Here is a 15,500-nt window from a genome sequence, read left to right on the forward strand (position 1 = left end):
TAATTGCTTAAATTACTCCTTAACTTCCTTCGTTCTATTTAATAGCAACTTATAAAGCGAACAATTCCATTCACGTAAACTTTCAAACAGCCTACACACTATGATCAGTTTCAAGTCAATTAATAACCACGTTCTAAATATAAAACGTCACAACAAATTCGAACAGCAACAAGTAATTTCTACATACCACTTCACCAACGATTACTTTACTGTTCGAATTAAAATAAAAGTACAACGAGCTTGGGGTGGGGGGCGATTAACAATTCCGCCGGAAGCTATCGATAAATTCCGGTTACACCTTGATCAAACAAAATCGTGAAAAAGCCTCTAGCGTGGATGGGTCTTAACGATTTCTCATAATGTTCGATCCACAATGAATAGTCCGACCAGGCGAAAACCGTCCCGGAACAATCCCCTAATAGACGCATTCAATAAAATCCAATTTGGCGGTGGCTCGCGTTCGCGCCCAGCCAAAATTAGGAGCGTGTGTACGCGCCGGCTCCGCCCGGAATATACGAAGCTCGATCCCTGGCCCGGCAATTCTGAACATTCCTGCAAATAATTTCGGGTCACCTACGGCCTGGAACGTCCACCAACGTTGGGCTATACGAGTGGCGAGGCTGATTCCCACTGGAATGAAACGGTGAAAGTGAAGCCGGTGAGATGTGGGGGTGAGGGTTCTCTCTTTGGAACGTGGGCCAAGGAAAAAAAAGAAGTGAAACGTCGGGGGACACGGAAGAAATGAGACATTTTCGACGAACACCCGTGAACAAGCGGGATGTCACGTTTTTTTATTCGAGTGTTGTGGCTGTGTCACGATGAATTTGCGATTGCCGCTGCTCCTTCATAAATTGATGAGCTCGTTCAAGGATGATGTGATTTTTAAGCGAGTGAAGACGGAGTTATTAACTCGACTAAACTTTGATACACGGGATAACTCCGATAACTTATCTATCCCGAGTTACTTCTAAAGTATGTGTTCAACAAAATAGTGTTTTATATAGAAATTTCACAGTGTTGAAGGGAATATATTTAAATGATCTACTTGTTCACGAAATATCAAGATGATCTGGAATTTTCTAAATGGAATACGTACCTTTTTGTATCAAAATTTAATGGAGCAGTGAATTTTATATAAGAGATTCATTTGTACTGAACTTAATAATTGGCGAGATATTTGCAAAAACATTATTCATGGTCTTAGTATTTGCATTATTTATCGATAATTGATGCCCGTTGTACAGTAAATCTTCCATGAGTGTTTGAAGGCTCCTCGGCAGAGACAGGTCTTCAGGTGTAAAGCTGACTTTTTAATGAGATCTGGCACAGTGATATAGCTTGGAATTCGGAAGCCAATGATATTTGTTTCAACCACATATGGCCATTAGGTTATGAAATATTCAATGTTCAGTGCCGAGGAGCCTTCAAACACTCATCGCAGAGTTACTGTACTACGGTAAGTAGTAAAACTTGCATATGCTTGCTAATTATTAGGTTTAGAATAAGTAAAGCTTAATACTTTCCTATACCAAATGTATTGATCTTCTAAATTTTGGTACAAAATGGTACTGTTTCCGTATGAATAATTTGAGGTCACCTTGATATTTCGTAAACAAGTGAGTTATTCAAAAGAAATGCGTTCCATCGTCAAAGCTTTCCGTCTTATATCGTTTGGACTATGCATAATGTTACAAAATTTATAGCTGATTAGTATTCTGAAATTTTATGTTAAGTACTTCTGACAGATATTCGAGATATTTTAAAGATCCTCATCTTATAGAAGTATAGATTAATCATAGAAACTGCTTCAAGAAATTTTGTTTCTGTTTCGATTTCCATTTTTCTCCGAACAATCAGGCCAATTACGGACGGGGGTTGTACGTAATATAAAACAGTCTTCTATCGAAACGTGAAATACCGGTATTATACCGGTATTTTCGGTTCTACCTTCGCCCTATATAACCCTATATGAACCCTACCCTTACAGAAACCGAAAAAATACCGGTATTTATTTGAGTGTTTGGTAATATATCGGTTTCGGTATAGCTTTGATGGCATAATGCCGGTATCAAAGTTATACCGGTTTAAGTCCCTGAATTATAAAATTCAATTTTACGCGCACGGAACACAATATCTCAGAGAAAGAGTTTTAATAAAATTAATCCGGGTGTTATTCAACGACTGTCAGAACAAACTGCGGAATGCGTATAACATTCCCAGCGAGCTAATACTACATTAATGCAATTAGAAGTTAAATAACCTTCCCAAAGGAAGTGAAATATTTTATATAATCGGAAGACAACGTTTCTCTTCGCGTATGTACCTTGCCTCTGTGAATATCAGAGATTCATTAAAAAACTTTTTTCCACAAAACAAGACGTTCCACCGTTATTTATTGTGCAAATTTAGAATAAAGTTCGTAACCTCTTCCGCCAAATTCATAGGATACGTGGTCGTACACGTATTTACCGACCTGTCAGGAGGCTTCCGACTGCTGTATTTTCGAATACTTTCTGGTATGTGTTTGGTTTAGTCTTATTAGAATGTACGTATTTGCGCCGGGCCCTTTATAGCTTTCCCATCAGTATCCCAGTAATTTGAACTTAAACCGCAGAGCATAATTAAACGTAAATGTAACATCGTTTGTAACATGGTGTATTCGGTGTAGAGACAACATTACGTATTTCATACTGAAATAATTATCCCTGGACGAGAGCGTGTTCCGATAAATAAAGAATACGTCTTTCATATTAATTCCGCTATGTACATTGGTATTGCGTAAAAGTAATCAGAATTTATACATCTTTATTTGCTCTTTAATTGTTATATGATTTTTAAATTCAGTATGAAAATTCATTCTATTCTTCGATTTCTTTTAAGGCCAAAAATATTCGAACGAGAAGTCTGTGGATGTAATCAAATATCTGTTATTTAGAAATTGTCGTAAGAGAACAACAAATAATATTTACACAACGTGTATGTATTATGTTCCACAGAAATAACTGCTTGAGATAAACAAGACTTTTCGGCATTGTTAAACGGACCCGAGTTTCAAACTCTCATGGAGTCTTCACTGCACTTTCATTTCTACCGTTCTGTCGTCACAATTTTATTTTCCTTATTTTCACACATAACTCTATTTATTCCTAACACTTCCATCAAATAAATGTGACAACCATATGCGGAGCAAACTCCCAGGTCACCGTATAACGATACAAGTTAGTTCGCCATGAAACCCAAATTGTCAAGGTGCTCCGGTAAGCGGCACCACCGCCGATGTGGCGTGTTCGTGCCAATCGTGGGCTGGCCGAGGCACGCCAAGAATTACTTTCGACATTTAGTGCTATCAGGCGCTTTTTCCTTTGACGAGCCCCCGACAAAGCCCTTTGCGCGCTGGATGCAAAACGAGCTCGCCAGGCAAACCTGGGGGTGTGTTGTTTCGGTAACGGTGGGGCCGCTCACGGCCTATAATACAACACGGAGAAGCACAACCCCGACGAGTATATACGAGCGCCGGGGGATAATTAAGGTTTCGGGACAACCTGCGCGGCTTTTGTGCTCGGTTGAGAGATGCGTTCGGTCCTCGCCGAGAGGAGAGTTTCTCCCGTATATGCGAACAGAAGAACACTCGGCCACAAGAGGGACAAGGAGGCACGCTAGGGTGTTGCATCCTGATTCGGTACGCGAACACATTTATAAAAGACTTCTGCCGTGAATTAAGCAATCTACGAAAGATTCTAACGAACCGTCACTTCGTTCTCCTTTTCTACTTTTCGTTCTATCCCACCACTCTTTCATTCCAAAACAGAGTTTTCGCTCACTTAGTTCGTCTCCCAACCCCCCTTTGCACCCCCCAGACTGGAAGTCCCTCTCGTTTCTCGTTCCTCAAGCTTTAACCGACCCCTCCCGCGCACCGCCTCAACAGCCCCCCTACCCCCTGCCTCTTTCATGGTCTAAGAACGACTTCTACGTCACTTCCATTCCAGACTTTCCCCTTCCAATCCCCGGCGTTAGTCGTCTTCGTTTTACCCAGGTTCGTTTTACTACCCGCCTCCACCCGGGGTCGAAATTACACGCGAGTAATTTATAATTTAGACGCCGAGGAGCTGGAAGACGTCGACGAGGAGAACGAGGACGATCCCAGACGAGGACCGACGACGGGGTCGACGTCACGGCGGGGGCGTCACGAACAAGTTGGACCGCATCGGGGGTACGTGTGTGCCCGTGGATGTCAGTCTCGTTTAATGCCTCGGACCTCTGGGCCTGGTTAATTTTCTCGGGTTTCCAGGGATTGCAGGCGCAGCTCGCAATGGAATCGTTGAATTATCGAATGGATACGAAAATGGAGCGGTCTTGTAGACTGTGATTCTGTACAGTTGACATAATTATGCGTGCAGAAGGTTTCTAAACACAGGTGGTGATTCTACATGCAATAAGTGACAAATATTTATATTTCCTCTTATCTTTATAAATTATTTTAGAAAATGTCATTTTGCATAAAGATCCGCAGTCTACTTATCAGATTGCTTAATTAAGTACAAATGACATGATTTAACAGAGGTTAAAGATCAAAAGCCTCGTCTCGTTCTAATCGTACGCGACGCAGGACTAATTCTTTTCCGTGCGGCAAAAGCGTCGAGCAGGCATCGAATACAATTCCGAACTTTAAATTGAAACGCAAACTTTGTCCCGTCGGATTTTCCGGGGAACTGCAAGACGTAACACGCACGCGTATAATTGATAGACGCGAAAAATCACTTCAATGTAGACTGCACGTGACACGGGACTTGTATGAATTCCCCTTCACGGATTAAAGCGAAACTTCGCCATTATTCTAATTGCTTACGAAGCTACCTTATCCGTCGACATATAGCGTCGGAAACTTCACAATAATTTACCTTATGAGTTACGGCTGCACGATGATCTTCCGTGCAAGACCCTTTCACGCGGGTTACTGACACACGCCGTGTTATACCTGACGTTGGGACTGGTTAATATTCAATTCGCCCGATCAAACTGTTCAACCGAATTATACGCTATCTGTACAATGAGTAGTCTGATGATTTGATACGTTTACAGTAGTTGATATTGACTAACTAGTTTGATAGTAGAAGTGACTAAAGTAGACGTAACTAATTTATGTTGTTGAACATGTTCCACTTTGTTACTTTTTAATTTATTATAAGAAATCCGGTACGGGCGGTAGTGACACTCAGATTATTATAATTAAGAATTTTTTTGAATTTTTTATCCTCGATAGATATTTCGTCTGCAATCACCTGTGCCAGTGGTGCATTCATTTGTAAAAGAATCACTTGCTTCTGTCTATATTCAAAATAAAAACTTTTTAAAAAGTTTAAAACAAAACTGTTTCTCTTTTTTACCGTGTGTATTCAATGGTACACTGAGAAACCTTAACCCTAGTAGTTTTATTCTATCGAAAAAATTAATAAAAAACGATACATTTTTGGGGCAGCACAGTAGAATGACTGCTTGAAAGTACAACTTGGCCCCATCACGTGGAGCACCCTGTATCACAGAGGCCCGAGGCGACCGATCGAGTGGTGCAAAAAGAAATGCCAGTCTTAAACGTAACTGATTATTTCCTATGGATTTCTCGGCAATACAAGCCAAGGGATCGACGAAATTATCCGACCCGTCTCGATTGGACACCAGGAGGGAGGACCGGATTCCGAAAGGCGAGGAAGCGTCGAGCGCGACGAAAATTGCATCACGGCAGCGCCCTCTGCCCTCGCCGACCTCGTCCACCGCTGGAAAAATCTTCAGCTGGACCAACCTATATCCAAACACTATCACGTACAGGGTGTGTCTGTGAATCTAAGAGCCGGAAAGTCGACCAAAATGTCATTATTGACGCCTAATTTTTCTTAATACACACGTAATCGTTCGTAAGTTTCGAAGACAACTCAGTTTTTCGAAAGATTCATTTTTAAAGAATATTTGTTTAATTGATCAGAATCTTCTTTTCAGTAGACGACCGAGGAACTTCTTTGGGTCAGTGATATTTTTCGAAGAAAAGAATTGTGTTTGCAGAAAGTCTGTAAGTTCGACTGGAGATGAAAATGTATCTGGGGAAATATTGTTTCATATGGGCAAACCTTTGAATTATCAAATAAAATGACTATTGGAGGAATTTTATCGAGGAAAATTAAGATTAATCCAGAGAATTTTATGGCGTTCAGAAATATTTGTAACGGTGTTATCGTGTAAGGACACTTCGAAATAACGAATGATTCGTCTTCGTTCCTGTTTCTTATGAGTGAAGTCTCGTGGGCACACCCTGTAGAGGCGCACAATCTCGAACGGAGACGAGCTGCAGCACGTGTGCCCACCTATGCGAGCTGTAAAATATTCAAAATCCATACTCGGGTATTTACAGGGGTGGGCTAACCCGTATGTCGTAACGTTCCCGAGGTTTATTATATTTTAGACGTGTCTCTTTCCGCTTCTCCCCACGGGAAGGGAATCCGACGGCGAGGAGGAGACAGAGCAAAAAAAAAAATAGAGGAGACAAATCGAATCGCGGAGGACGATATAGTTGATCGATCCAAGAAAAATCCCGGCTCGGCGCAATCTCTTGCTTTAAGTGTTTCCATCGATTTGTTTTCCTATACCGAGATGGCTGGGACCATTTATTCTCAGTATTCCTTTTAAGTGTCGTTTGATAATCGAACAGGATCGGGAAGAAGGAGAATTATGTTCCGCGTACAATTAACCCTTTTATTCTCACTGTTGCCATATGGCTATGTAATGTAAATTACGAAATAAGATTAAATAGTATCACGTATTTTTTCATATCTGTCAGTATATAACAGTTTCTTCTAATTTTGTATGAATGGAATGGCACAGATTTGAGTGTGCATTTATAAAGCCTATCGGTAAAAGAAGATATTATTTGTCCCTAGTTTCTTTCATTTGATGAAATTTAAGTGTTGAGTATTGTTACAAATACAATAGACAAAAAATTCTAAATTCTTTCAAATATTATAATGGGAGTTATTATATATAAATGTGATAAAATTAAAAAAGTTGTCAAATTGTAACGAATGAAAAATGGTATTAGACGGTTTCAAACAGTTAAAATATTCTTGTGAATCATTTATATGTTATGTAATATAGACAAAAATAAAACAAAAGATTTCTTTGGTGATTTTTAAATAATTCGGGAATGAAAGGGTTAATATATAGGATGGGGCAGGGCAGTTGATACATCCAGTCAGGTTATTCTACATGCAGAAACAAGTTGAAAATGTAGAATACAATTATTTCGTATGATGTGTCGTTTCCGAGATAATCGAATTTAAAAATTCATCTGACGTGTACGGATTCGTGCCAAGAATAAGTAGAAATGGAATGTAATGAACAGACGTGTTAGCAAAGTCCTATTCAATTGCACGCGTAAAAAGCAGATTTTGGAATTCAATTATCTGAGGAAAGAGGAGAAACATTGTACGGAAAAAATTGTATTCCACATTTTTGATTTATTTTTGCATGTAGAATGATCTAATATTTGATTCTACCACTCAGTTCTCCCCCTCAGTATATTAACTGTACGCAGAACATAAACATCAAATGAGTACGCAAATAAAATAAACACGGCCAATATTCTCAGTTATTTCAAGAGTAAAAATTTTACGTAGTATTTATAACATACACGTTTGTTTAAAACACAATATAATAAAAATGTTTAATAAGTGTTACGATATTTCTATTTTATTCGGGTAGTTCTAAATCACTTCAACAAAGTAAACAACATTTTTACTTGATTCTAGGTTCTATAAATCGGTCAATGTAAATCTATATTTGATAAACATTGTATTTATTTGTAACTTTCTGTAAGAACGGCTAAGGGTACCGATCAATCAATTCTTTTCTTCATCGATCGATTCTGTTATAATCCGAGTAGTCGTATCGATCGTTGACTTCTCAGAGGCTACAATTTATGAAATAAGAATATTTATAGTTCCAGTGGAACATGCATTGCATCCGTGTGTATAATATATTTTGCCTGTTTCGGCTTCTGAAATATGCTACCAAAATCTGAGAAAAAACACTGGACGCTCTGAATAAATATCACAGTCCTTCGACTCCACCAATGGCGAGAGGAGAAATATTTTAAGTATGTGAAAAAGAACGAAGCAACAAGAAGACGGGACGAGGACAAATCAGAAAAGGAGGAAACCGACGGCGGGGGGATGATGGGAAGCAAAAACGAAGGAGGTAGACACCATTCTTCAGTGTAGCATCCATGAATCTGAAATTGAGTGGATCAGCCATCTGCGCCACTGCGCCCTTTTACCAACCAGATCCCGGAATGCTTCGAATGCGTATGCACCGAACGCTTCTTTGGCTATACGGCACGTTGCATACATAGTCAGTGTTATCCGAGGCCCGTTTCATATTTTCTCTTCATCCCTGCTGTTTCTTTGCGCGCCTATCCCGTCTGCTTCACGTGATCTTTTGCAAATGAATCCAACGTACTAGTTACACTGACTGATGTATGAAGAAAACGTCCTTGGTGAAAATTGTAGAGTTTGAAAACTGCTGTACATTATACAGGGTGTAACAAAAATGTTGGAGGACCCGGAAATGGGAGACTCGTGAGGTGATTTGAATCAAGTTCTTCCTTAGCAAAAATATTATCTGAGGCTTTGTTAACGAGATATTAACGGAAAACCACGACCAATCAGAGCACGAGTCTGCCGGCCGAGTTCCCGCGGTAGCGTTGGTTAAGGTTGGTATTTTAATGCCATTGGTGCACTTAATGTCATCAAACGTCAAGTGCAAAAAGTAAATTTTTGTTGATGTTTGATTATAAATATGTACTCGTCAAAATTTTCATGAGTAATTCATATTATTAAGTAACAAATTTCTAACGTCGACTTTATCGTTGAGCTCTACTACTTATTTCTCTTGACTGGCTGAAATTGGAACGTTTTTCACAGTTAAATAGTGCTCCATTTATCAGACGGGACTTGCCAGGTATGGACGCTCAGCCTATTGTCTCTTTATGGATACTTGTTTACGAGTTGCGCGTATTAAAAATAAATCCCGAGCTAAATCGAGAGGAAACGCGTCTTGCGAGCCGCGACTACGTCATACCGTTTAAAGAAGAGAGTATGAAATGGAATTCATTGGTTCAGAGACACATTTCATGGACTAACTCTACCTTAAGTCGTGGACAAGAAGGTTGCATCATTTGAGATTAAGGATTTAAAACAATGAAAGCTCTTATCCTTACAAAGTTCATAAGTTTATGAAAGTGTTGCGAAGACATTTGATTTTAGCCAGGATCGTATTTTTACTAATACAGTCGCGAACAGAAATCCCAACCCAAAAGGTATAAAGGAACAGAATACGTACTTCACAAAATAATCATCAAGATGAAAACGTTTTTCTTATAATAACCGATGAAGAATTCGTTTGCTAATTCTAATAACTTCGAACCCTTCTACAAACGATAATTTTTATTTGTAGAAAGTATTGTATTGAACTGTAAGAAATTATATTCCAGCAAATTATTATAATTCCTCACGTAACACTTACTGCTCCTCTTAACAAATACCATATGACTGAAGTCTAACAATCCAAACGTGAAATGAAGCGATCGGAAAACTTCCTAAACGTTTACATTATAATTAGGCGTATAAGGTGCTTCTAAAATTAATCTCGAATTTTTATCTGCACAATCTTTTACGTTAGAAGGAATTTCACTTTGTCATATTTAGAATTCGTCTAAAAGGATACTCCTCGTCAGAGAAATAGAAACCGCGCGGCAAGAGGGATGGAGTCACCCCCGGGGCTGGATGTACTGCCATGGAACAGAGTAACACACCGACAAACAGACGCTTTGCAGTTTGTCGCCTCATTTCTCCAGTCACCCTTCGTCTTTTTCCTTTTTCTTTAATATCGTTGACTCTCCAAGAACGCGGAATATCTTCTAGCCTTCCGCCCATCCGCCCTTCCGAACCATCCCATCCTATTCATTCCTTCCCCTTCCCTCGTCCTTTCTTCACGGACTCTCTCCTTTTTTCTTTCACGAGAGACTTGTATATTTCTTCTTTATCCTGACATCTTTCGTCCTTCCCTGCAGAGAGCCCCTTTGTTCGCTCTTTTTTTTCAGAGCCGAGCTGGCTACGCGCGCGCGTGGATGACGAGAGAAATATTCAGAGCTCTCCACGCTGTTTTTCGGAAAAATAGACAGATAGAGGATATTCCAGGAACAGGATGTTTCCTCGCAAGTCAGGAATTTTCTGCTCGGAAGAAAAATTGCTGCCGTTTTAACAGTCGAATTCCGTTGATCGAAGCGTTTAGCCGTGTTACGCGTTGAAAATTAATTATCGGAGACAGAATGTTGATAAATTCCTATTCTTCATTTACTCATTGAAAGTGAATAAAGAAATATTGGAGAAACTTTGGTGGTGTATTTAACTAGGTTGTTGCGCGGTTTTCGTGCTTAAATTAAGATGCAGCTAAATCGACTTACACTTGTTATGCAGTTACAATCTTTTCGATCTCACATTTAACTGTACTAAGACTGAAAGAAATCATGGAGTAAAACAACATTTATTGTGCAACAACCTAATATATTTATTAGGAGAAAGTGTCGTATATTAAGAGATTATGCAATAATTCACTGATTTGTTTAAAGAAGCCTGCCTTATATTTTTCGCCAAATTCTGTACAAAATGTGAAATTTTATGTTAAAAGTAAGAGAAAATGGGACGTCGGAAGAAACTAAAAATTAATATAATTTTCAGGTACATATCAGGAGTGTCGGTCAGATTCTTCACATTACATCACGGTTTGGGATATAAAGATGACTGCTGTTGCATAATGTTTACTTCTTACACACTAAACTAATGAGGAAACTGCGGATTTTTGTACAGAATTACATTTTCTAAAGTAATCCATAAAGGCAAGAGCAAACGCAGGAATTTCTTCCTCCTCTTAACCATCTAATTGGGTTCAGAACAAAATAGAAAATTCGTTGCATCTGATGCAAGTTTGGTCTTTTATTGTATTTCTATAAATGTATAAAATCCGCATTCTCCTCTTAAATATTGCATAACACACTATGAACATAACTTTTTTTAAATTAGTGAATTCTAAACACTTTAAAGATTTTGTCATTTTCATGTCTCATTCTTAAGTAGTTGTCCGCTATTACTGTGACACATCATAATAATATGTTAAAAATATTTGGAATTTATTAGCTCACAATAAATTTGTGTTAACTATGTTTAATGCAATACACAAGATGGACTATTATCGTAATGGAATGTTCCGAAAATATTTCTGATGGAAAGTTCTATAGAAATAGTGTCACACCAATTAAACAAAGTAATATATTGTAAGTTCGTGCTGTCGAATGTTTAGTCGTAACTTTGCACCGTAGTTCCGGTAGCTCACCATTTCTAAGGCATTCGTTCTCGCTACTTCGACACCGTGAAAATGAAAATAAACGCGGCGGGGTGGATTTTGAATCCCTTCCCGTAGTAACGTCGACAGGAAGATAAGTATTCGTTCAGACGTCTTCTTCAACCTTTCCTCAGGTGAGATCGCGAATGGTTCGCGTTATCACGCGTCACGTCGCTGAAATATACTTATCCGTGCCATAATTTCGTTTCCATGCGGCGGGGAATAATTAACTGGGTAATTGGATACCGTCTCAACGCAGGATCATCACTTTTTCGTAATGATTTAAGCTCGAAAATCAAGCGTGTTGCTAGATAAAACTGAGCAGATTATAAATTGTCCTCGACTTCTCAGAATGTTAAATAATTGCAGGAAACTTCTTCGCATATAAGGACCCCAGAGCTAGAGTATATTAAGTCACATTTACCAAACTTTAGAGGAAAGCAAATCAAAGGTGTAAAAAGCTTGTAACTTTGAAACCGTTCGGTAAGGATTCAACGAGGAACAATCGTTACCTTCGAACTATTGAATGGACTAAAACTTGTCTGGATATGTTATAATGATGAACATTGCATTAAGTCTACTATGTGTTGAACTTTGCATTGTTTTCAATATCTCGTTAACAAAGCCTTGGGGAACTTTTTCGCTAAGGACAACGTTGTTTTAAATCGCCACAGGAATCACCCCATTCAAGAACTTACAACTATTTTGGGACACCCTGTATTCGGATGACACCGTTGGCAGGGAAATAAGCATCCCCTACCCTTCCATCCAGGACCCTTCATCCGCCGGCAACCGAAATCCATGGAAGCGCGATAAAGTAATTGCGGTACAAAGTATGAAATATGCAGGAGAGACCATAGGAAGGGCTAGGGGAAGGAGAACGAGGTGGCGAGTCGTGGGAACGGGCGGAGAGACGGAAGATGAAGATGAAGAAGCTGGGCGAAGAGCAAGTAGAGGCGCAGCGGACGAATGATAAGACAAGGGTGGCCCCGGTAAGCGGGGCAAAAGCGACGAGGGTGCCCGCGAATTATAAGTTTTAATTACTGGAAGATGAGCAGATGGATTACCTCGGACTTTTTTTTTCACCCCCGTGAAACTCTCTTTTAACGGATCGAGCCGTTCCCGTGGCGTGCCCCCGAGAAACTCGGAAGGACGTACCGAATTGCTTCAAAAGAATTCGAACCCACGGTGCTCGTCGAAGCAAATCAGAGGAAGTCGCGTAAATGTTGATCCGGAGATCAACTCTGATCGAGTGAAATGTAATTTTCTGGTTTATTGGCTTGTAACGGGAACAGTCTATTTGGGTTAGTGGATTTTGTAATGAACTTCGGTGAAGTTTCGTAATTGTAATATTTGCTGGCTGAAGTAGGGTAGTTTTATCAGCGGGTTGAGGTGTTTGTAAATATTTATGGATGTTTCGTGTGATTTGGTGAAAGATAATATTGAAAACAAACGGAATCGTGTTACTGTTAATGTTTACAGCAAGTAGAAATTGTCAATAATACACAGATATACTGTATTGTAGAGATCGAGTGTCTGATGATGAATGATTTCGACTCCCAGTAAATAAAGCCTTGTACCGCTAAGTTCATTCTAGAATTTAGGTTCTATTAATTATAGTGTATTTCCGGTTGTACTTGAATTTTCGATCGTTTGTGTATTAGAATTAGATAGAGTATGTTCAAAAGGGTACTTTAATTATTAGAGATAAAAACAACTAACCTACAATAGTTGAATTGTTTCTATAACTATATATCTTAGTATACATACATGAATTTATAAATCCTTGTGTATAGGATGAAACATATATTAAAAAATTGATGCACAAAAAGTGCAAAAATTATACTGTCAACGAGACCAAATTTGAATTTCATTTAAAGTAACTACGACTGCTACTGAAGTCTTCAAAGCTATAAATAACTATAACGTACTATAATTCACACTATCTTGAATACATATTATCTTCCTGAATTATTGAATATTTGTCTAACAATGAAGTACATTTTACTGAAGTCAGTATAAATTAGTAGTATTCTCAATTGCAAATGCGAGATACGAAGTGTGTTCAAAATTATATTGTTTGACACATGATCTTTCAATAATTGTAACTTCAATTGCACATTATTTCAGAAAATCTTTTATTATTGGTTTCACATTTGAATACACAACACGACAACTCAAAGTTTGTTTAGGCAAATTTGATCTTCCGATATGTCGACACGTTTCAACATATATTCCTAAACAAACAGTACGTTGCTGCGTAATAAATATCGGTTTTGAACTGCATATTTTGAACTTGAATCTGAACAGAACCGTTGTCTTATTTTGACCAGAAAATGTTTAATCGAAGAAAAATCCATTTGAATCGAGAGATTTTTATGTACTAGTCAGAAGATCCTCCATCCAGTGTTTAATGATTCTTAGGTGAACGAAATGAAGTGCGTTGAAAAACAACATTTATTATGCAACAACCAGGTATTTTGCAGGACGACTCTGGTACGTCTGAGGAACGTACATTTTCCTTGCGTATTGGCACCGATGTCTGAGAAAAATCGATCGTATTTCAGGCAGTGCCACGTTCACGATAATTTATCATCTCGGAACTGCCTGCCATTTTGCGTAATTGAGGAACCGATGGCGGATGAAGACTTCGGCGCGAGAAATTGGCCGTTCCTGAAATTGATTGCCGAATGGATCAGCTGTGCGGGGCTCAGACTTTAAGTATTCAGGAGTGCCGGTCTTTTAGCGACGCTACCCTGTCATTTTTAGCCCGTTTCCTTCTAACCGTTCCCCGTACCGTCGCGGAGAATAAATTTCGCTAGTTTATCAATAATGCGACATTATTCTGAGCGCCGGCTTCATTAATTAAGTTAACAGGATTCCCAAGTCTGGCACCACGAAGAGTTATGCCCATCTAGACTGCAAACAGTATACTTTCTTTTTTTAACAGAATAGAATTGGGGTTCAAAGATTTCAAATTTTGAAATTCGTGAACTGTTAAAACAGTTTTATTGAAAATTTTTATGCACACTCGGATTATCTTATTCTCCTGCATATGTAAACTTAACATCACTAATTTCATAAAAAAGTAGACACTTGATATATTTATGAGATAAGTACTGCACGATTTTTTTTTTACAGCCTTTTCTCATTTTTTGTGTACCTAATCCAAAGTAGAAATGCAAATGACTAGAAATAATTCGTAGTACTTAGAATCTTCATAAGAGTAGTTTATTTCATCAATTAATAATTTTAATAGAAGTGAAAACATAGGATATAGAAGCGAAAATATAGGATATATTTAATGTTAGTTAGTCCTTAAATTTTTATGTTGTACTGTACTTTTGAAAAGGAGGAGATATTCATATACATTAACCTTTAGAGGACGTACAGGTTTTTTCATGACTTTTTATGTCAATGTACAGTAAAAAAAGAATTCATTGGAAAATCTGTTCACATCAAAGTATCGAAAGGAAGAAATTAAATTGATTGGAGCTGAAAATAATCAAGACGATCATTTTACCATATGCACTGTTCAAGCGTGCACCTGGGAATTTGCGGTATGAATTTTAACAGGCAACGTGTCAAAATCCATCACGGCTACAGGGATGGTTTTAAGGCCGAAAAGGATTATTTAATATCGACTCTCGTTAGTCTTGAAATATTAAGGGAGTGTTCACAGGCTCCCGTCTTTGAAATCTGGATGATACTTTGAGCATAATATTACCACAAGGTATAAGTCGCTTAATATTCATCAACTCATAAATGCCCGAGATACCTTCACACAACATGTTACCAATGAATAATATTACATTTCCCGCGGAAGACGCCGCGACGTGAGCCGATAGCAAATTAGAGGAAGAAGTCGTTCAATAGTAACCAAGTAGAAGAAGTCAGGATTTGATCAGACAAGAAGCCGTTACCAATTATGAAGCAAAGGAGGATTCCTCGAGAAGAGTTGGCAGTTATAAACGTTGAAAAGGAAAATTGAAGAAAGAACAAAGTATGAAAATGTGTAAAAGTGGGTACGAGTACTGGTATGAAAGCTCCACAGTTTT

Source organism: Dufourea novaeangliae, unplaced genomic scaffold (genome assembly GCF_001272555.1).
Source record: "Dufourea novaeangliae isolate 0120121106 unplaced genomic scaffold, ASM127255v1 scaffold21, whole genome shotgun sequence".
NCBI lineage: Eukaryota > Metazoa > Arthropoda > Insecta > Hymenoptera > Halictidae > Dufourea > Dufourea novaeangliae.